Source organism: Cherax quadricarinatus, chromosome 12, assembly GCF_038502225.1.
Source record: "Cherax quadricarinatus isolate ZL_2023a chromosome 12, ASM3850222v1, whole genome shotgun sequence".
NCBI classification, from domain to species: domain Eukaryota; kingdom Metazoa; phylum Arthropoda; class Malacostraca; order Decapoda; family Parastacidae; genus Cherax; species Cherax quadricarinatus.
In genome coordinates, this window is record NC_091303.1 from 25,004,594 (window position 1) to 25,026,566 (window position 21,973).

At 39.6% G+C, this 21,973-nt stretch overlaps 1 protein-coding gene across 2 annotated transcripts in view; it reads right to left on the reverse strand.

Annotated features, from left to right (window-relative positions):
- Window positions 1-21,973, reverse strand: part of mgl (low-density lipoprotein receptor-related protein megalin) — a 611,193-nt gene that overhangs the window by 391,932 nt on the left and 197,288 nt on the right. The window lies entirely within an intron of this gene.

Below are 21,973 nucleotides of genomic sequence, written 5' to 3' on the forward strand. Positions count from 1 at the left end.
AGCATTGTCCAAAAAAATATATAATTACAAATTTATTAGTTATGGATGCTATTATTTGCTAAAAACATCATGGTAAAATTCTGCATGCATCATAGCAAATATATTAATAGAATATTTATTATTTTTAATTCCCACTAACTGTAAAATACAAATACAGTAATTAAAACTAATCATAACAAAACTGTATTTTACGTGACTAAATTTTTATTCTCTCTCAAAAAATGAATAAAAATCTGAGGAACACTTCTGCTACAATGGGGAAAGTAAGAAAGGCTAACCATTTCCCTCAATTATGATTTTTATCTTTGGTTACTCTCAAACTATAGTGCTCCTGCTACACTGGTTACTACATTACCTCCACTCTTCTTTTTTTTTCCTTTATGTATTTGTGTTTTTCTACTGTTCTACATTTCTTCTCTTCTACATTCTTGCTTGAATGTTTCTCTTGATGATAGCCTTCATTCTTTCTAGATGGCAGAGCAGCAACACATTTACAACAGTATGATCAGCATGAAAAACTTTGAAGGATATTAAAACTGCTTCTTTCCCACAACACTGGAGGAGTATCAACTCTCTGAGGAGTACTATACGAAAATAGCAAGCTCTCAGGTAACTGCTACTGCAGTACTACATATTGGATTATTGTTACTACTGCATGTTACCTTCACTATTGTCCCCTCAAGGGAGGTTCCTTGATGCTGGTGAAGCACTCATGATCCAAGGAATTTGACTTTTCCTCCACTTCCATCAAACAAAAATGATTGCCTCCCATTACTAAGGCACTGTTTAACCCTTTGGGGGTCGACAGGTCCTCTCAGAGACTTGTTCTCAGGGTCGGCCAAATTTCAAAAAAAAAAAAAATTATTTTTCTTATGAAAAGATAGAGAATCTTTTCCCGATCATAATGACACCAAAAGTATGAAATTTGATGGAAAACTTACGGAATTATGCTCTTGCGAAGTTAGTCTCGACGATGTTTACGCATCGGCGATTTTACCCACTTTGAGCCCTATTTTCGGCCAATTCCAGTGTACTAGTCGACAAAAATCATAACTATTTTGATAGAACTCCATTTTTTCTATCGAATGAGTACAAGAAACCATCCATTTACCGATTTCAAATATCGAATAAAGTGGTCAGAGTTTAGCAATTTTGCCAATTTCACACAAATTTCAAAAGATGCCAATTTCCGAATAGGGTCCAGAATAAACAAGAAAGACATTCCTGGCACTAAAATAACAAGTTCTCTGTTCGTTAGTCACATCCCCAGGCCCCTCTTATATTTCTTTGGCTTTCCACATTGAATTTTTATTCTTACAAAAAAAAATAAGATTTACTGTTATGCAGACTACTGCATTAGTGTAGAAATGGTATAAATAATATCAGCACACTTGTGAAAGAATATTAGACTCACCAGTTGATGTGTATTGGACGCTTAGCATGATTTGTTTACTTTTGAACCTTGGTAAAAATCAAACATTTCTGCTACTTTGAGCTCAATTTCAAGGTACTTTTCATTATAAAACCAGTCAAAACCATTTCAATTTCTGTAATATGTCTTCCATTCTATAAAATGAGAACAAGAAAACTAGAATACAACAATAAATACCATACGAAAATACAGTGCAAAGTCGCTGTTTTAATCCAAAAACACGGTCAAAGTTTTTTTTTCTCATTACGCACTGTGTGCTGCAGGATTTGTTTTATACTGCGCACACTGACCACATAGACCCAATCTTTCATATGTAGGCCTACCAGCTTTCTCTCACTAGATTTGAGGGCGCTAGAATTTAGGCATACTAGCACGTCAAAAACCCTGGGTCGTAAGACGTACTAGTACGTCCGAAACCCCAAAAGGGTTAATAAATGCATGGAAGAGACTAAGGTACCTAGGGATTGGCAGAGAACATACATAGTTCCTTGTATGAAGGAAAAGGGGATAAAAGAGAGTGCAAAAATTATAGGGGAAGAAGTCTGTTGAGTCCTAGGTAGTAGGTTGGTAGACAGCAACGGCCCAGGGAGGTACTACCATCTTGCCAAGTGAGTGTAAAACGAAAGCCTGTAATTGTTTTGCACGATGGTATGACTGCTGGTGTCTTTTTTCTGTCTCATAAACATGCAAGATTTCAGGTATGTCTTGCTACTTCTACTTACACTTACGTCCCATTACATATGCATGTACAAGCATATATATACACACCCCTCTGGGTGTTATTCTATTTTCTTACTAGTTCTTGTTCTTGCTTATTTCCTCTTATCTCCAACGGGAAGTGGAATAGAATTCATCCTCCATAAGCCATGTGTGTCGTAAAAGGAAGCTAAAATGCCGGGAGCAAGGGGATAGTTACCCCTTCTCCTGTATATATTACTAAATTTAAAAGGAGAAACTTTCATTTTTCCATTTGGGCCACACCGCCTCGGTGGGATACGGCCAGTGGATTGAAAGAAAGAAGTCCGTTGAGTATACCTTGTAAAATGTATGGTAGAGTTATTATTGAAAGAATTAAGAGTAAAATGGAGAGCAGGATAGCAAATGAACAAGGAGGCTTTAGAAAGGGTAGGGGTGTGTTGACAGTGTTTACAGTGAAACATATAGGTGAACAGTATTTAGGTAAGGCTAAAGAGGTCTTTGTGGCATTTATGGATTTGGAAAAGGCATATGACAGGGTGGATAGGGGGGCAATGTGGCAGATGTTGCAGGTGTATGGTGTAGGAGGTAGGTTACTGAAAGCAGTGAAGAGTTTTTACGAGGATAGGGAGGCTCAAGTTAGAGTACGTAGGAAAGAGGGAAATTATTTCCCAGTAAAAGTAGGCCTTAGACAAGGATGTGTGATGTCACCGTGGTTGTTTAATATATTTATAGATGGGGTTGTAAGAGAAGTAAATGCGAGGGTCTTGGCAAGAGACGTGGAGTTAAAAGATAAAGAATCACACATAAAGTGGGAGTTGTCACAGTTGCTCTTTGCTGATGACACTGTGCTCTTGGGAGATTCTGAAGAGAAGTTGCAGAGATTGGTGGATGAATTTGGTAGGGTATGCAAAAGAAGAAAATTAAAAGTGAATACAGGAAAGAGTAAGGTTATGAGGATAACAAAAAGATTAGGTAATGAAAGATTGGATATCAGATTGGAGGGAGAGAGTATGGAGGAGGTGAATGTATTCAGATATTTGGGAGTGAGCGTGTCAGCGGATGGGTCTATGAAAGATGAGGTGAATCATAGAATTGATGAGGAGAAAAGGGTGAGTGGTGCACTTAGGAGTCTGTGGAGACAAAGAACTTTGTCCTTGGAGGCAAAGAGGGGAATGTATGAGAGCATAGTTTTACCAACGCTCTTATATGCGTGTGAAGCATGGGTGATGAATGTTGCAGAGAGAAGGCTGGAGGCAGTGGAGATGTCATGTCTGAGGGCAATGTGTGGTGTGAATATAATGCAGAGAATTCGTAGTTTGGAAGTTAGGAGGAGGTGCGGGATTACCAAAACTGTTGTCCAGAGGGCTCAGGAAGGGTTGTTGAGGTGGTTCGGACATGTAGAGAGAATGGAGCGAAACAGAATGACTTCAAGAGTGTATCAGTCTGTAGTGGAAGGAAGGCGGGGTAGGGGTCGGCCTAGGAAAGGTTGGAGGGAGGGGGTAAAGGAGGTTTTGTGTGCGAGGGGCTTGGACTTCCAGCAGGCATGCGTGAGCGTGTTTGAAAGGAGTGAATGGAGACAAATGGTTTTTAATACTTGACGTGCTGTTGGAGTGTGAGCAAAGTAACATTTATGAAGGGGTTCAGGGAAACCGGCAGGCCGGACCCGAGTCCTGGAGATGGGAAGTACAGTGCCTGCACTCTGAAGGAGGGGTGTTAATGTTGCAGTTTAAAAACTGTAGTGTAAAGCACCCTTCTGGCAAGACAGTGATGGAGTGAATGATGGTGAAAGTTTTTCTTTTTTGGGCCACCCTGCCTTGGTGGGAATCGGCCAGTGTGATAATAAAAAAAATAAAAAAAAAAAAAGAGGTTTTAGTGGCATTTATGGATTTGAAAAAGGCATATGACAGGGTGGATGCAGAGGGGGGCAATGTAGCAGATGTTCCAAATGTATGGAATAGGGAGTAGGTTATTGGAATCAGTGAAGAGTTTTTATGAGGATAGTGAGGCTCAGGTTAGTATGTAGGGGAGAGGGAGATTATTTCCCAGTAAAAGTAGGCATTAGACAAGGATGTGTGATGGTTGTTCAGTATATTTACAGACGGAGTTTAAGAGAAGTGAATGCTCAGGTGTTGGCAAGAGGTGTGGAGTTAAAAGATAAAGAATCTAACACAGAGTGGGAGTTGTCACAATTGCTCTTTGCTGATGACACTGCATTTGGGAGATTCTGAAGAGAAGTTGCAGAGGTTGGTGGATGAGTTTGATAGGGTACATAAAACAAGAAAATTAAAAGTGAATACTGGAAAGAGTAAGGTGATGAGGATAACAAAAAAAAAATTAGGTAATGAAAGATTGGATATCAGATTGGAGGGAGAGAGAATGGAGACGATGAATGTATTCTTATATTTAGGAGTGGACATATCATCAGATGGGTCTATGAAAGATGACGTGAATCATAGAACTGATGAGTGGAAAAATGTGAGTGGTGCATTGAGGAGTCTATGGAGACAAAGAACTTTGTTCATGGAAGCAAAGAGGGGAATGTATGAGAGTATAGTTATACCAATGCTCTTATATGAGGAGAAGGCTGGAGGCAGTGGAGATGTCATGTCTGAGGGCAACATGTGGTGTGAATATAATGCAGGGAATTTGTAGTTTGGAAATTAAGAGGAGGTGCAGGACTACCAAAACTATTATCCAGAGGGCTGAGGAGGGGTTGTTGAGGTGGTTCAGACATGTAGAGAGGATGGAACAATACAGAATGACCTCGAGTGTGTATAAATCTGTAGTGGAGGGAAGTCGGGATCAGGATCAGGGTTGGGGTCGGCCTAGGAAACATTGGAGGGAGGAGGTAAAGGAGGTTTTGTGTGCCAGGGGCTTTAATTTCCAGCAAGTATGCATGAGCGTGTTAGATAGGAGTGAATGGAGACAAATGGTTTTTAGGACTTTATGTGCTGTTGGAGTGTGAGCAAGGTAACATTTATGAAGGGATTTCAGGGAAACTTGCAGGCCAGACTTGAATCCTGGAGATGGGAAGTACAGTGCCTGCACTCCGAAGGAGTTGTGTTAATGTTGCAGTTTTATAACTGTAGTGTAAGTGTGCCTCTGGCAAGACAGTGATGGAGTGACTGACGGCAAAAGTTTTTCTTTTTTAGGCCACCCTACCTTGGTGGGAAACTGCTGATGTGCTAATAAAAAAATAAAAATAATACAGTTGCTTTACACAATGGTAAAATTGTCAGTGTCCTTTCTTTCTGTCTCATAAATACACAAGATGACAGGTAAATCTTGCTATCTCTACTTACACTTAGGTCATGCATGCATGGTTTGTTGTATATGTATATACACTCATCTGAGTTTTCTTTTATTTTCTTAATATTTCTTGTCCTTATTTATTTATTTTCATTTCTATGGGAAAGTGGAAAAGAATCCTTCCTGCATAAGCCTTGCATGCTGTAAGAGGTGACTAAAATGCTTGGAGCAAGGGGCTAGTAACCCCTTTTCATGTATAAATCACCAAATGTAAAAAGAGGAAACACCTTCTTTTTTTTTTGGGGGGGGGGATCATCCTTCCTTGGTGGGAGAGAGCCAGTGTGTTAAAAATAAGAATAATAATAATAATTCAGCCTCTCTTCACTTAGTGACGTACTCGTTTAACAATGACTCGGGCCTACAACAGGCTCTCTGACCACTATGCATAACTACACACAGCCTCTCCTCGCTTAATAATGGAGATAGGGGCCTAAGACCCAGTCAGTAAAGGAATTTGTCACTAATCGAGGAATTACCCTTTACTGACACTTCAATAGTGTCACCACCCAAAATTAAAACATTCAGTTTTATGTTTGCTGGAAAATTCGTTTCAATATGTTTATTATTAACTGTAATTCAACATGAAATAGGTCAGTGACTAACTTCCGAGATATTCCAGGAAACGTGTGCATGGCTGATTACTTTGGAAAGTTTTTTTTTTTTTTTTTTTTTTTTTTTTTAGAAAATCGCACTTTTTTTTCAGTCTTTGCATAGAGTAAGAGTGATCTTATATAGTTACCCTTCAGGTGTGTAATGTTTTCTGTAATGGTAGCGGTCACTTTTTTTTTAGCCCTCCCCACCCTCCACCCTTCAATACCTCTTTATGTAATGTCAGTTTTTATTAATTCGGGCATCTTTATCATGCTTCTACATTATTTATGTTATACCCAATATTATTCTGGAATAAAGAGTGCCATGAACTTACACTTCCATATGTCATGTTGAAGCATGAGTTACTGAGAGACCCTGCTCGAGCCTTCTCCCTCTCTCTCATATAGTCCAGCAAACCCTCCGGTACCTCTCCATATACTATGTCAGTTTTTATTAATTTGGGCGTCTTTTTTCGTGCTTCCGCTGCTTAGTTATTATGACTTGAAATCCTGTCAATGCTTTCACTGCCTCTTTCACTCTATCTTTATCCTTCAAGATAGTGGAAATGGTAGAATGAGCCAACTTCAAGTCATCAGCTATCACTTGCACTTTCTTACCAGCTTCATACTCATTTATAATCTTCATTTTCAGCTCACAGTAAAGTGCTAATTTGTACAAATATGTAGTCTAGGAGACAGTGAAAGCTAATGTACTGAGTGGCTGTAGGAAGGAGTCTGAGATACTTGACACAGAGATGCATTGCTGCCTGTTTCCATGACCCAAGTTCTCATATGCCATAAAACAGACTAGGGGAAGAACCTGAATTATTGAACTCAGTGAACATGTCGATAATAATAATAATAATAATAATAATAATAATAATAATAATAATAATAATAATAATCTTAAAAATAATAATCACTCTGGAGTGGTTTAAATGTCATACATATTTTGTACAGATTTGGTAGATGACATTTAAACCACTCCAGAGCAACTATTATTATTATTACTTTTTTTTTTCAACAAGTCGGCCGTCTCCCACTGAGGCAGGATGACCCAAAAAGAAAGAAAATCCCCAACAAGAAAAAACTTTCATCATCATTCAACACTTTCACCTCATTCACACATAATCACTGTTTTTGCAGAGGTGCCCAGAACACAACAGTTTAGAAGTACATGTATATACATATAAAAATACACACTATATCACTCCAAACTGTTAATATCACAAACCCCTCCTCTAGAGTGCAGGCATTGTACTTCCCATTTCCAGGACTCAAGTCCGGTTATATAAAATAACTGGTTTCCCTGAATCAGTTCACTAAATATTACCCTGCTCACACTCCAACAGCTCGTCAGGTCCCAAATACTATTTGTCTCCATTCACTCCTATTTAACATGCTCACGCATGCTTGCTGGAAGTCCAAACCCCTCGCCCACAACACCTCCTTTACCCCCTCCCTCCAGCCTTTTCGAGGACGACCCCTTCCCCGCCTTCCTTCCCCTACAGATTTATACGCTCTCCATGTCATACTACTTTGATCAATTCTCTCTAAATGACCAAACCACCTCAACAACCCCTCTTCAGCCCTCTGACTAATACTTTTATTAACTCCACACCTTCTCCTAATTTCCACACTCAGAATTTTCTGCATAATATTTACACCACACATTGCCCTTAGACAGGACATCTCCACTGCCTCCAACTGCCTCCTCACTGCAGCATTTACAACACAAGCTTCACACCCATATAAGAGTGTTGGTACTACTATACTTTCATACATTTCCTTCTTTGCCTCCATAGATAACATTTTTTGCCTCCACATATACCTCAATACACCACTCACCTTTTTCCCTTCATCAATTCTATGATTAACCTCATCCTTCATAAATCCATCCACCCACACGTCAACTCCCAGACATCTGAAAACCTTCACTTCTTCCATACTCCTCCCCAATTTGATATCAAATTTTTCTTTATCTAAATCATTTGATACTCTCATCACCTTACTCTTTTCTATGCTCACTTCAACTTTCTACCTTTACACACACTCCCAAATTCGTCCACTAACCTTTGCAATTTTTCTTTAGAATCTCCCATAAGCACAGTATCATCAGCAAAAAGTAACTGTCACTTCCCATTTTGTATTTAATTCCCCATAATTTAATCCCACCCCATCTATAAATATATTAAACAACCATGGTGGCATTACACATCCCTGTCTAAGACCTACTTTTACTGGGAAATAGTCTCCCTCTCTTCTACACACCCTAACCTGAGCCTCACTAGCCTCATAAAAACTCTTTACAGCATTTAGTAACTTACCACCTATTCCATATACTTGCAACATCTGCCACATTGCTTCCCTATCCACTCTCATCATATGCCTTTTCTAAATCCATAAATGCAATAAAAACTTCCCTACCTTTATCTAAATGCTGCTCACATATATGCTTCAATGTAAACACTTGATCTACACATCCCTTACCCACTCTAAAACCTCCATGCTCATCCTCAATTCTACAGTCTGTCTTACCTCTAATTCTTTCAATAATAGCCCTACCGTACACTTTTCCTGATATACTCAGTAAACTAATTCCTCTATAATTTTTACAATCTCTTTTGTCCCCCTTCCCTTTATATAAAGGGACTATACACACCCTCTGCCAATCCCTAGGTACCTTCCCCTCTTTCATACATTTATTAAACAAAAATACCAACCATTCCAACACTATATCCCCCCTGCTTTTAACATTTCTGTCATGATCTCATCAGTTCTAGCTGCTTTACCCCCTTTCATTTTATGTAATGCCTCACGCACCTCCCCACACACTCACATCCTGCTCTTCACTCCTAAAAGATGGTATACCTCCATGGCCAGTGCATGAAATTACCGCCTCCCTTTCTTTGTCGACATTTGAAAGTTCCTCAAAATATTCTTGCCATCTATCCAAAACCTCCACCTCCCCATCTACTAACTCCCCTCCTCTGTTTTTACCTGACACATCCATTTGTTCCCTAGGCTTTCTTAACTTGTTTAACTCACTCCAAATTTCTTTCTTATTTTCATTAAAATTTCTTGACAGTACCTCTCCCACTCTATCATCCACTCTCCTTTTTGCACTCTCTCACCACTCTCTTCACCTTTCTTTTACTCTTCATATACTCTGCTCTTCTTATAACACTTCTGCTTTGTAAATACCTCTCATAAGCTAACTTTTTCTCTTTTATCACACCCTTTACTTCATCATTCCACCAATCACTCCTCTTTTCTCCTGCCCCCACCCTCCTATAACCACAAACTTCTGCCCCACATTCTAATAATGCATTTTTAAAACTATTCCAACCCTCTTAACCCCATCCCCCTCCACTACTCATACCTGCACCAGCCCACCTTTCTGCCAATAGTTGCTTATATTTCACCCGAATTTCCTCCTCCTTTAGTTTATACATTTTCACCTCCCTCTTACCCCATCTACCTCTTACTCTAACAACTAGATAATGATCCAATATATCAGTTGCCCCTCTATAAATGTGTACATCCTGGAGCCTACCCATCAACCTTTTATCCACCAATACATAATCTAACAAACTACTTTCATTACGTTCTACATCATACCTTGTATATTTATTTATCCTCTTTTTCATAAAATATGTATTACTTATTACCAAACGTCTTTCTACACATAGCTCAATTAAAGGCTCTCCATTTTCACTTACCTTGGCACCCCAAATTTACCTACTACTCCCTCCACAACATTTTTACCCACTTTAGCATTAAAATGCCCAACCACAAGTACTCTCACCCTTGGTTCAAAACTCCCCACGCATTAACTCAACATTTCCCAAAATCTCTCTCTCTCCTCTATACGTACTTCTCTCTTCCCCAGGTGCATATACACTTACTATAACCCACTACTCACATCCAATCTTTATTTTACTCCACATAATCCTTGAATTAATACATTTATAGTCCCTCTTTTCCTGCCATAGCTTATCCTTCAACATTATTGCTACTCCTTCTTTAGCTCTAACTCTATTAGAAACCCCTGACCTAATCCCATTTATTCCTCTCCACTGAAACTCACCCACCCCCTTCAGCTTTGTTTCACTTAAAGCCAGGACATCCAGCTTCTTCTCATTCATAACATCCACAATCATCTCTTTCTTATCATTTGCACAACATCCATGCACATTTAGACTTCCCACTTTGACAATTTTCTTATTCTTTTTTGTAATTATTACAGGAAAAGGGGTTACTAGCCCATTGTTCCCGGCATTTTTAGTTGACTTTTACAACACGCGTGGTTTACGGAGGAAAGATTCTTATTCCACTTCCCCATGGATATAAAAGAAAAAGTAATTAGAACAAGAACTAAGATAAAATCAAAGAAAACTCAGATGAGTTTGTATAAATAAACGTGTAGTGTGACCTAAGTGTAAGTAGAAGTAGCAATTCGTACCTGTAATCTTGCATATTTATGAGACAGACAAAAGACACCAGCAATCCTACCATCATGTTAAATAATTAACATCCACATACCTTGTTCACTGAGTTTAATCATTTATTAAGTTGCCATGAGTGAGTGTAAAAAGGAAGCTTGTATTTGTTTTACATGATGGTAGAATTGCTGGTGTCTTTTATCTGTCTCATAAACATGCAAGATTTCAGGTACATCTTGCTACTTCTACTCACACTTAGGTCACACTACACATACATGTACACATTTATATATACACACTCATCTGAGTTTTCTTTGATTTTGTCTTAATAGTTCTTGTTCTTATTGCTTTTCCTTTTATATCCAATGGGGAAGTGGAATAAGAATCTTTCCTCTGTAAGCCATGTGTGTTGTAAAAGTCAGCTAAAATGCCTGGAACAATGGGCTAGTAACCCCTTCCTATATAGCCTACTAAAAAGAAAAAGAAGAAAACTGTCAAAGTGGGATGTTTGAATCTGCATGGATGTTGTGCGAATGATAAGAAAGAGATGATTGTGGATGTAATGAATGAGAAGAAGCTGGATGTCCTGGCTTTAAGTGAAATAAAGCTGAAGGGAGTGGGAGAGTTTCAGTGGAGAGGAATAAATGGGATTAGGTCAGGGGTTTCAAATAGAGTTAGAGCTAAAGAAGGAATAGCAATAATGTTGAAGGATAAGTTATGGCAGGAAAAGAAGGAATATAAATGTATAAATTCAAGGACTATGTGGAGTAAAATAAGGGTTGGATGTGAAAAGTGGGTTATAGTAAGCTTTATGCACTTGGAGAAGAGAGAAGTGTAGAGGAGAGAGAGAGATTTTGGGAAATGCTGAGTGAGTGTGTGGGGAGTTTTGAACCTAGTGAGAGAGTACTTGTGATTGGGGATCTCAATGCTAAAGTGGGTAAAAATGTTGTGGAGGGACTAGTAGGTAAATTTGGGGTGCCAGGGGCAAATGAAAATGGGGAGCCTTTAATTGAGCTATGTATAGAAAGAGGTTTGGTAATAAGTAATATATATTTTATGAAAAAGAGAATAAGTATACAAGGTATGATATAGCATGTAATGAAAGTAATTTGTTAGATTATGTATTGGTGGATAAAAGGTTGATGGGTCGGGTTCAGGATGTACATGTTAATAGAGGGGCAATTGATATATCGGATCATTATTTAGTCGTAGCTACAGTTAGAGTAAGAGGTAGATGGGACAAAAGGAAAATGGTAACAGCAAGTAAGAGAGAGGTGTAAGTGTATAAACTTGGAGAGGAGGAAGTTATGGTGAGATATAAGCAACTATTGGCAGAAAGGTGGGCTAGTGCAAATATGAGTAGTGGGGGGGGGGGTTGAAAAGGGTTGGAATAGTTTAAAAAATGCAGTATTAGAATGTGGGGCAGAGGTTTGTGGTTATAGGGGGGTGGGTGCAGGAGGAAAGAGGAGTGATTGGCAGAATGATGAAGTAAAGGGTGTGATAAAAGAGGAAAAAGACAGATTATGAGAGGCTTTTACAAAGCAGAAGTGTTATAAGAAGAGCAGAGTATATGACAAGTAAAAGAAAACTGAAGAGAGTTTACCTGGAGTTTACCTGGAGAGAGTTCTGGGGGTCAACGCCCCCGCGGCCCGGTCTGTGACCAGGCCTCCTGGTGGATCAGAGCCTGATCAACCAGGCTGTTACTGCTGGCTGCATGCAAACCAACGTACGAGCCACAGCCCGGCTGGTCAGGAACAGACTTTAGGTGCTTGTCCAGTGCCAGCTTGAAGACTGCCAGGGGTCTGTTGGTAATCCCCCTGATGTATGCTGGGAGGCAGTTGAACAGTCTCGGACCCCTGACACTTATTGTATGGTCTCTTAACGTGCTAGTGACACCCCTGCTTTTCATTGGGGGGATGTTGCATCGTCTGCCAAGTCTTTTGCTTTTGTAGTGAGTGATTTTCGTGTGCAAGTTCGGTACTAGTCCCTCTAGGATTTTCCAGGTGTATATAATCATGTATCTCTCCCGCCTGCATTCCAGGGAATACAGGTTTAGGAACCTCAAGCGCTCCCAGTAATTGAGGTGTTTTATCTCCGTTATGCGTGCCGTGAAGGTTCTCTGTACATTTTCTAGGTCAGCAATTTCACCTGCCTTGAAAGGTGCTGTTAGTGTGCAGCAATATTCCAGCCTAGATAGAACAAGTGACCTGAAGAGTGTCATCATGGGCTTGGCATCCCTAGTTTTGAAGGTTCTCATTATCCATCCTGTCATTTTTCTAGCAGATGCGATTGATACAATGTTATGGTCCTTGAAGGTGAGATCCTCAGACATGATCACTCCCAGGTCTTTGACGTAGGTGTTTCGCTCTATTTTGTGGCCAGAATTTGTTTTGTACTCTGATGAAGATTTAATTTCCTCATGTTTACCATATCTGAGTAATTGAAATTTCTCATCGTTGAACTTCATATTGTTTTCTGCAGCCCACTGAAAGATTTGGTTGATGTCCGCCTGGAGCCTTGCAGTGTCTGCAATGGAGGACACTGTCATGCAGATTCGGGTGTCATCTGCAAAGGAAGACACGGTGCTGTGGCTGACATCCTTGTCTATGTCGGATATGAGGATGAGGAACAAGATGGGAGCGAGTACTGTGCCTTGTGGAACAGAGCTTTTCACCGTAGCTGCCTCGGACTTTACTCTGTTGACGACTACTCTCTGTGTTCTGTTAGTAAGGAAATTATAGATCCATCGACCGACTTTTCCTGTTATTCCTTTAGCACACATTTTGTGCGCTATTACGCCATGGTCACACTTGTCGAAGGCTTTTGCAAAGTCTGTATATATTACATCTGCATTCTTTTTGTCTTCCAGTGCATCTAGGACCTTGTCGTAGTGATCCAATAGTTGAGACAGACAGAAGCGACCTGTTCTAAACCCATGTTGCCCTGGGTTGTGTAGCTGATGGGTTTCTAGATGGGTGGTGATCTTGCTTCTTAGGACCCTTTCAAAGATTTTTATGATATGGGATGTTAGTGCTATCGGTCTGTAGTTCTTTGCTGTTGCTTTACTGCCCCCTTTGTGGAGTGGGGCTATGTCTGTTGTTTTTAGTAACTGTGGGACAACCCCCGTGTCCATGCTCCCTCTCCATAGGATGGAAAAGGCTCGTGATAGGGGCTTCTTGCAGTTCTTGATGAACACGGAGTTCCATGAGTCTGGCCCTGGGGCAGAGTGCATGGGCAGGTCATTTATCGCCTGTTCAAAGTCATTTGGCGTCAGAATAACATCGGATAGGCTTGTGTTAACCGAATTCTGTGGATCTCTCATAAAAAAATTCATTTTGATCTTCGACTCTCAGTCTGGTTAGCGGCTTGCTAAAAACTGAGTCATAATGGGACTTGAGTAGCTCACTCATTTCCTTGCTGTCATCTGTGTAGGACCCATCTTGTTTAAGTAGGGGCCCAATACTGGACGTTGTTCTCGACTTTGATTTGGCATAGGAGAAGAAATACTTTGGGTTTCTTTCGATTTCATTTATGGCTTTTAGTTCTTCCCGCGATTCCTGACTCCTATAAGATTCCTTTAGCTTAAGTTCGATGCTTGCTATTTCTCTGACCAGTGTCTCCCTACGCATTTCAGATATATTGACCTCTTTTAGCCGCTCTGTTATTCTTTTCCATCGCCTGTAAAGGGAGCGCCTGTCTCTTTCTATTTTACATCTACTCCTCGTTTTCCTTAGAGGAATAAGCCTTGTGCATACATCGAGTGCCACCAAGTTAATCTGTTCTAGGCATAAATCGGGGTCTGTGTTGCTTAGTACGTATATCTTCCCAGCTTATATCGGTTAGGACTTGGTTTACTTGGTCCCACTTTATGTTTTTGTTATTGAAGTTGAATTTGGTGAATGCTCCCTCGTGACTAATCTCATTATGTCGGTCTGGGGCTCCACGCATACATGTCTGATCCTCAATTATGTTGTGATCTGAGTATATTGTTTTTGATATGGTGACATTTCTTATCAGATCATCATTGTTAGTGAAGATGAGGTCTAGTGTATTCTCCAGTCTAGTGGGCTCTATTATTTGCTGGTTTAAATTGAATTTTGTGCAGAGATTTAAAAGCTCGTGTGAGTGTGAGTTTTCATCAGAGGTTTAAATTGAATTTTGTGCAGAGATTTAAAAGCTCGTGTGAGTGAGAGTTTTCATCAGAGCTGCCTCCTGGTGTTATTACTGCAACAATATTATTTGCTATATTCCTCCATTTTAGGTGCCTTAAGTTGAAATCCCCCAGGAACAAGATGTTGGGTGCAGGAGCTGGAACATTTTCCAGACAGTGGTCAATTTTTAACAGCTGTTCCTGGAATTGCTGGGATGTTGCATCCGGAGGCTTGTAGACTACCACAATGACTAGGTTTTGGTTCTTGACCTTTACTGCTAAAACTTCCACTACATCATTTGAGACATTAAGCAGTTCTGTGCAAACAAGTGACTCTGCAATGTACAGGCTAACCCCCACCTTTTGCCTGTTCATTCTGTCACATCCCACCTTTTGCCTGTTCATTCTGTCACATCTGTATAGGTTGTAACCTGGGATCCATATTTCACTGTCCAAGTGATCCTTTATGTGGGTCTCAGTGAAAGCCGCGAACATTGCCTTTGCCTCTGCAAGCAGTCCACGGATGAAAGGTATTTTGTTGTTTGTTGCTGGCTTTAGACCCTGTATATTTGCAAAGAAGAATGTCATCGGACTGGTGGTATTGTTGGTACTGGGTGGGGATTTTTTTTCCGGCATTAGTATCTGTATCTGTTGGTTTGGAGTGGAGGCCATCGACTGTGGTTCCACTCCAGGAATGACTGGATTTGGTGTACGATTTCTGCCATTTCCTGCCAGTTTTTTTTCCTTCCTGGCACTAAAAAACCTCTCCCTCTTGAGTGGCTGTGGCTACCCAGGTTTTCCCATGGCCTGGATGTTTTGTATCTTTTTGTACCCTTTAGATGGTGTGCCTGGCAATTTAAGTTATAGCACAGTCTTTCCTGTACTGAAGAGGTACACATTTCGGGGTGAAAAAGCTTACAGGAAGGGAGTTTGCATTTTCCTGTTGTCATATGGGCACGGCATTTTCTAGGGTGGTCATAGTTGCATGTCCCGTCTGTTTTTCCAGATTTCCCATGTCTGCAGATACCAAGTGCATAGTATGTGCACAGGCTTGGTTTCCGTTTGCCTTGGGTTTCTGTGACTGTATTCCCTGTTGGTGCATGTTTCCCTGTCTTATTCCTATCCTCCCTAGCACCAACAATGGAGTTCCCACCAGTTGTTTTTGGTAATATATCCTCACTATTGCTAGTGGAGTCCTCTTGTTTGCTATTTCCTGTGGTATTTCTAGTTTGCAATATTGGTTTTATCTTATCTTTGACTACACTTGATTCCCCACTACAGCTCCTGTCTCCCATGAGGTCATTTATATGCATTCCTTCCTGCGTATAATTCCCGACTACCTGGACAAAATCTCCAGCTTCACCATTACTGTCTCCCAGGACAGCACCTCCAGCTTCACCATTACTGTCTCCCAGGACAGCACCTCCAGCTTCACCATTACTGTCTCCCAGGACAGCACCTCCAGCTTCACCATTACTGTCTCCCAGGACAGCACCTCCAGCTTCACCATTACTGTCTCAAAGGACAGCACTATCAGCCCCACATTTACTGACTACCAGGACATCACCTCCAGCCTTACAGTTTCTGACTACATGGCCAGTATCAAGGGCAGTACCATTCAGCCCAGACTTTTTATGTTCCCATCTGTTGTAGAAAGCTTCCAGGTTTTCTATGACAGCAGCTTTGATGTTATCCTCTTTTAATACCCTTGTGGTGAGTACAAAAAGAGAACAGATGATAGAGTGGGAGAGGCACTCTCAAGGAATTTTTCAGAAAATAAGAAAAAATTTTGGAGTGATATAAACAAGAAAACCTAGGGAACGAATGCATTTATCAGTTAAAAACAGAGTAGGGGACTTAATAGATGGGGAGCTGGAGGTATTGGGAAGATGGCGGGAATATTTTGAAGAACTTTTAAATGTCGATGAAGAAAGGGAAGTGGTAATTTCATGCAATGGCCATGGAGTTATAACATCTTTTAGGAGTGAAGAATAGCAGGATGTGAGTGTGGGGGAGGTGCATGAGGCATTACGTAGAATGAAAGGGGGTAAAGCAACTGGAACTGATGGGATCATGACAGAAATGTTAAAAGCAGCGGGGGATATAGTATTGGAGTGGTTGGTATTTTTGTTTAATAAATGTATGAAAGAGGGGAAGGTACCTATGGATTGGTAGAGAGCATGTATAGTTCCTTTATATAAAGGGAAGGGGGACAAAAGAGACTGCAAAAATTATAGGGGAATAAGTTTACTGAGTATACCAGGAAAAGTGTACAGTAGGGTTATTATTGAGAGAAACAGAAGACAGAGAGTAGAATTGCAGATGAGCAAGGAGGCTTTAGAGTGGGTAGAGGATAAGTAGATCAAGTGTTTACATTGAAGCATATATGTGAACAGTATTTAGATAAAGGTAAGAAAGTTTTCATTGCATTTATGGATTTAAAAAATTCATATGATAGAGTGGATAGGGAAGCAATATGGCAAATATTGCAAGTGTATGGAATAGGTAGTAAGTTACTAAATGCTGCAAACAGTTTTTATGAGGATAGTGTGGCTCAGGTTATGGTGTGCAGGAGAGAGGGCGATTACTTCACGGTAAGAGTAGGTCTTAGACAGGGATGTATAATGTCACCATGGTTGTTTAATATATTTATAGATGGGGTTGTGAAGGACGTAAATGCTAGGGTGTTGGGGAAAGGGGTGGGATTAAATTATTTGGAATCAAGTACAAAATGGGAGTTGACACATTTGCCTTTTGCTGATGATTCTGTGCTTATGGGAGATTAAAGAAAAGTTGCAAAGGTTAGTGGATGAGTTTGGAAGGGTGTGTAAAGGTAGAAAGTTGAAAGTGAACATAGATAAGAGTAAGGTGATGAGGGAATCAAACGATTTAGATTAATAAAAAACTGGATATCACATTGGAGAGAGGGAGTATGGAAGAAGTGAATGTTTTCAGACATTTGGGAGCTGACGTGTCAGTGGATGGGTTTATGAAGGATGAGGTTAACCATAGAAATGATGAAGGAAAAAAGGTGAGTGGTGTGTTGAGGTATATGTGGAGACAAAAAAAACGTTATTAATGGAGGCAAAGAAGGAAATGTATGAAAGTATAGTGGTACCAACACTCTTATATGGGTGTGAAACTTGGGTTGTAAATGCTGCAGTGAGGAGGCAGTTGGAGACAGTGTAGATGTCCTGTATAAGGGCAATGTGTGGTGTAAATATTATGCAGAGAATTCGAAGTGTGGAAATTAGGAGAAGGTGTGGAGTTAATAAAAGTATTAGTCAGAGTGCTGATGAGGGGTTGTTAAGGTGGTTTGGTCATTTAGAGAGAATGGATCAAAGTAGAATGACATGGAGAGCGTATAAATCTGTAGGGGAAGGAAAGTGGGTTAGAGGGAGGGGGTAAAGAAGGTTTTGTGGGTGAGGGGCTTGGACTTCCAGCAAGTGTGCATGAGCGTGTTAGATAGAAGTAAATGGAGACGAATGGTGTTTGGGACCTTACGAGCTGTTGGAGTGTGAGCAGGGTAATATTTAGTAAAGGGATTTAGGGAAACCGGTTATTTTTATTTAACCGGACTTGAGTACTGGAAATGGAAAGTACAATGCCTGCACTTTAACCCTTTGAGGGTCGACAGGCCCTCTCCGAGACTCGTTCTCAGGGTCTGCCAAATTTAAAAAAAAAAAAAAACAATTTTCTCTTATGAAAAGATAGAGAAACTTTTTTCGATCATAATGACACCAAAAGTTTGAAATTTGATGGAAAGCTTACGGAATTTTGCTCTTGCGAAGTTAGCGGTCTCGGCGATGTTTACGCATCGGCGATTTTGCTCACTTTGAGCCCCATTTTCAGCCAATTCCACTGTACTAGTCGACAAAAAACATGAATATTTCGCTAGAACTCCATTTTTTCTATCGAATGAGTGCAAGAAACCACCCAAGATGCCAATTTCCGAATAGGGTCCAGAATAAACAAGAAAGACATTCCTGGCACTAAAATGACATTTCCTTTGTTCATTAGTTACGTCTCAAGGCCCCTCTTATATTCTTTTGCTTTCCACTTTAAATTTTTATTCTCACAAAAAATAGAAGATTTACTGTTACGCAGACTACTGCATTAGTGTAAAAAATGGTATAAATAGTATTGGCGCACTTGCGAAAGAATATTAGACTCACCAGTTGACGTGTATTGGACGCTTTGCATGATTTGTTTACTTTTGAACTTTGGTAAAAATCGAACATTTCTGCTACTTTGAGCTCAATTTCAAGGTACTTTTTATTGTAAAACCAGTCAAAATCATCTCTATTTCTGTAATATGTCTTCCATTCTATAAAATGAGACCAAGAAAACTAGAATACAATAATAAATACCATACGAAAATACAGTGCAAAGTCGCTGTTTTATTCCAAAAAAACGGTCAGTTTTTTTTTTCTCATTATGCACTTTGTGCTGCAGGATTTTTTTTATACTGTGCACACTGACCACATAGACCCATTCTTTCATATGTAGGCCTACCAGCTTTCTCCCACTAGATTTGAGGGCGCTAGAATTTAGGCCTACTAGTAAGTCAAAAACCCTGGTTCGTAAGCCATACTAGTACGGCCGAAGCCCTCAAAGGGTTAAAGGAGGGGTTTAGGATATTGGCAGTTCAGAGGGATATGCTATATATCTTTATATATGCTTGTAAACTGTTGTATCTGGGCACCTCTGCAAAGACAGTGATTATGTTTGAGTGAGGTGAAAGTATTGAATGACGATGAAAGTACTTTCGTTTTGGGGATTTTCTTTCTTTTTGTGTCACCCTGCCTCGATGGGAGATGGCCGACTTGTTGAAAAAAAAATAATGATAATAATAATATTAATAACAATCACTCTGGAGTGCTTTAAATATCAGCTACCAAACTGTACAAAATACGTATGACATTTAAAGAGCCCAAGAATGATTATTATTTTTGTTATTATTATTATTATTATTATTATTATTAATTCTTATTATTTTTATTATTACAATTATTATTATTATCGCCATCGACATACCTTGTTCACTGAGTTTAATAATTTCTTAAGCTGCCACGAGAGAGACAGAAAATGTCAACATATAGACAAACAAACCAGCTAACCCCCTTTACTTCATACTTCTTCTGTTTTCCTCTTGTTTTTTCTCTTCCAAGTATTGCTGCATGTTTACTGTGCACCCCAGTAACTTTTGTGGCCTGTGAGACCAATGTAATGTATAATGTATATATGTAATTGTACACTCATTGTATTCAACACAATAACCACACTAATTTGTTCAAATCTACATGCTCAAAGTTCATACATTATTAATACTACATTGTAGTATAAATACCTACCCAAAACAATACTGCCTTACACCCAATTGTAGCATTCTCATACTGTCAACTACTTTAGTACAACAACTCTCAATGTTATATTCCCATAATATAATCTCAATATTTATTATTAAAACTATTGTAATTAGAGTAAAATTACTATCTACTATAAATAAAAAAAGATGTACAACTTAAACAAACTATGATCAATTTCTTTAGTATTAAGTAGTCTGTAAGCCATTAAATTAAGTTTGCCCATAATGCCTAGGCATGATAGTGGCTTTCTTTGCACTGCAACTCATTACTGCAATTTCATAATCCCAATGTAATCTTGCAAAGAAATAAATTGTTTGTTTGTTATATTGCTTACAAAACTTGTTTACAACAAAACACATGCAAAAATGTTGTACATATATTAATAATGTTCTATTATATATTTACATATGTACAGTCACTGGATATGTTCCTAGAACTGCTACAGTCTGTGAAAGTCTTTGTAACAAGTTGTTATGCACAGTGGTGTCTTACTCATCTATGGACCAGTATGATTTTATATTATGCTCATAGACACGAGGCATAAGCATTATTGTTGCAAAAAAACAAATACATTTCAGCCACAGTCATCTTCCACGGGTAAATGAAAAAGCGCTTTGTCTTGGAAACTGCTGAGTCAGTGGCTTGGGTCCCAGACTCATTCCCAGTCTGGGCTGGTGCTGCAATCTTGTAGCACCACCACCACCTACTGACTACATGGTACAGAGTACCATATGGTACAGAGTACCATATGGTACAGATAGAGGGATCCCAATGGAAATAATCACTATGACTCTTTTGGGTTATCCTAGCATCTTTACACATATGCTGCTATGTATGATAATCTATGTAACTGTATTTTTGTATACCTGAATAAACTTACTCGGGGGCATGTGGCATCGTACGTTTATTCAGGTACATATACATAGACAGAAATGTTAAAAGCAGGTGGGGATATAGTTTTGGAGTGGTTGGTGCAATTATTTAATAAATGTATGGAAGAGGGTAAGGTACCTAGGGATTGGCAGAGAGCATGCAAAGTTCCTTTGTATAAAGGCAAAGGAGACAGAAGAGAGTGCAAAAATTATAGGGGGATAAGTCTGTTGAGTATACCTGGTAAAGTGTATGGTAGAGTTATTATTGAAAGAATTAAGAGTAAGACGGAGAATAGGATAGCAGATGAACAAGGAGGCTTTAGGAAAGGTAGGGGGTGTGTGGACCAGGTGTTTACAGTGAAAAATATAAGTGAACAGTATTTAGATAAGGCTAAAGAGGTTTTTGTGGCATTTATGGATTTGGAAAAGGCGTGTGACAGGGTGGATAGGGGGGCAATGTGACAGATGTTGCAGGTGTATGGCGTAGGAGGTAGGTTACCGAAAGCAGTGAAGAGTTTTTACGAGGATAGTGAGGCTCAAGTTAGAGTATATAGGAAAGAGGGAGATTATTTCCCAGTAAAAGTAGGCCTTAGACAAGGATGTGTGATGTCACCGTGGTTGTTTAATATATTTATAGGTGGGGTTGTAAGAGAAGTAAATACGAGGGTCTTGGCAAGAGGCGTGGAGTTAAAAGATAAAGAATCACACATAAAGTGGGAGTCATCACAGTTGCTCTTTGCTGATGACACTGTGCTCTTGGGAGATTCTGAAGAGAAGTTGCAGAGGTTGGTGGATGAATTTGGTAGGGTATGGAAAAGAGGAAAATTAAAAGTGAATACAGGAAAGAGTAAGGTTATGAGGATAACAAAAAGATTAGGTGATGAAAGATTGGATATCAGATTGGAGGGAGAGAGTATGGAGGAGGTGAATGTATTCAGATATTTGGGAGTGGACGTGTCAGCGGATGGGTCTATGAAAGATGAGGTGAATCATAGAGTTGATGAGGGAAAAAGGGTGAACGGTGCACTTAGGAGTAGGTGGAGACAAAGAACTTTGTCCTTGGAGGCAAAGAGGGGAATGTAAGAGAGTATAGTTTTACCAACGCTC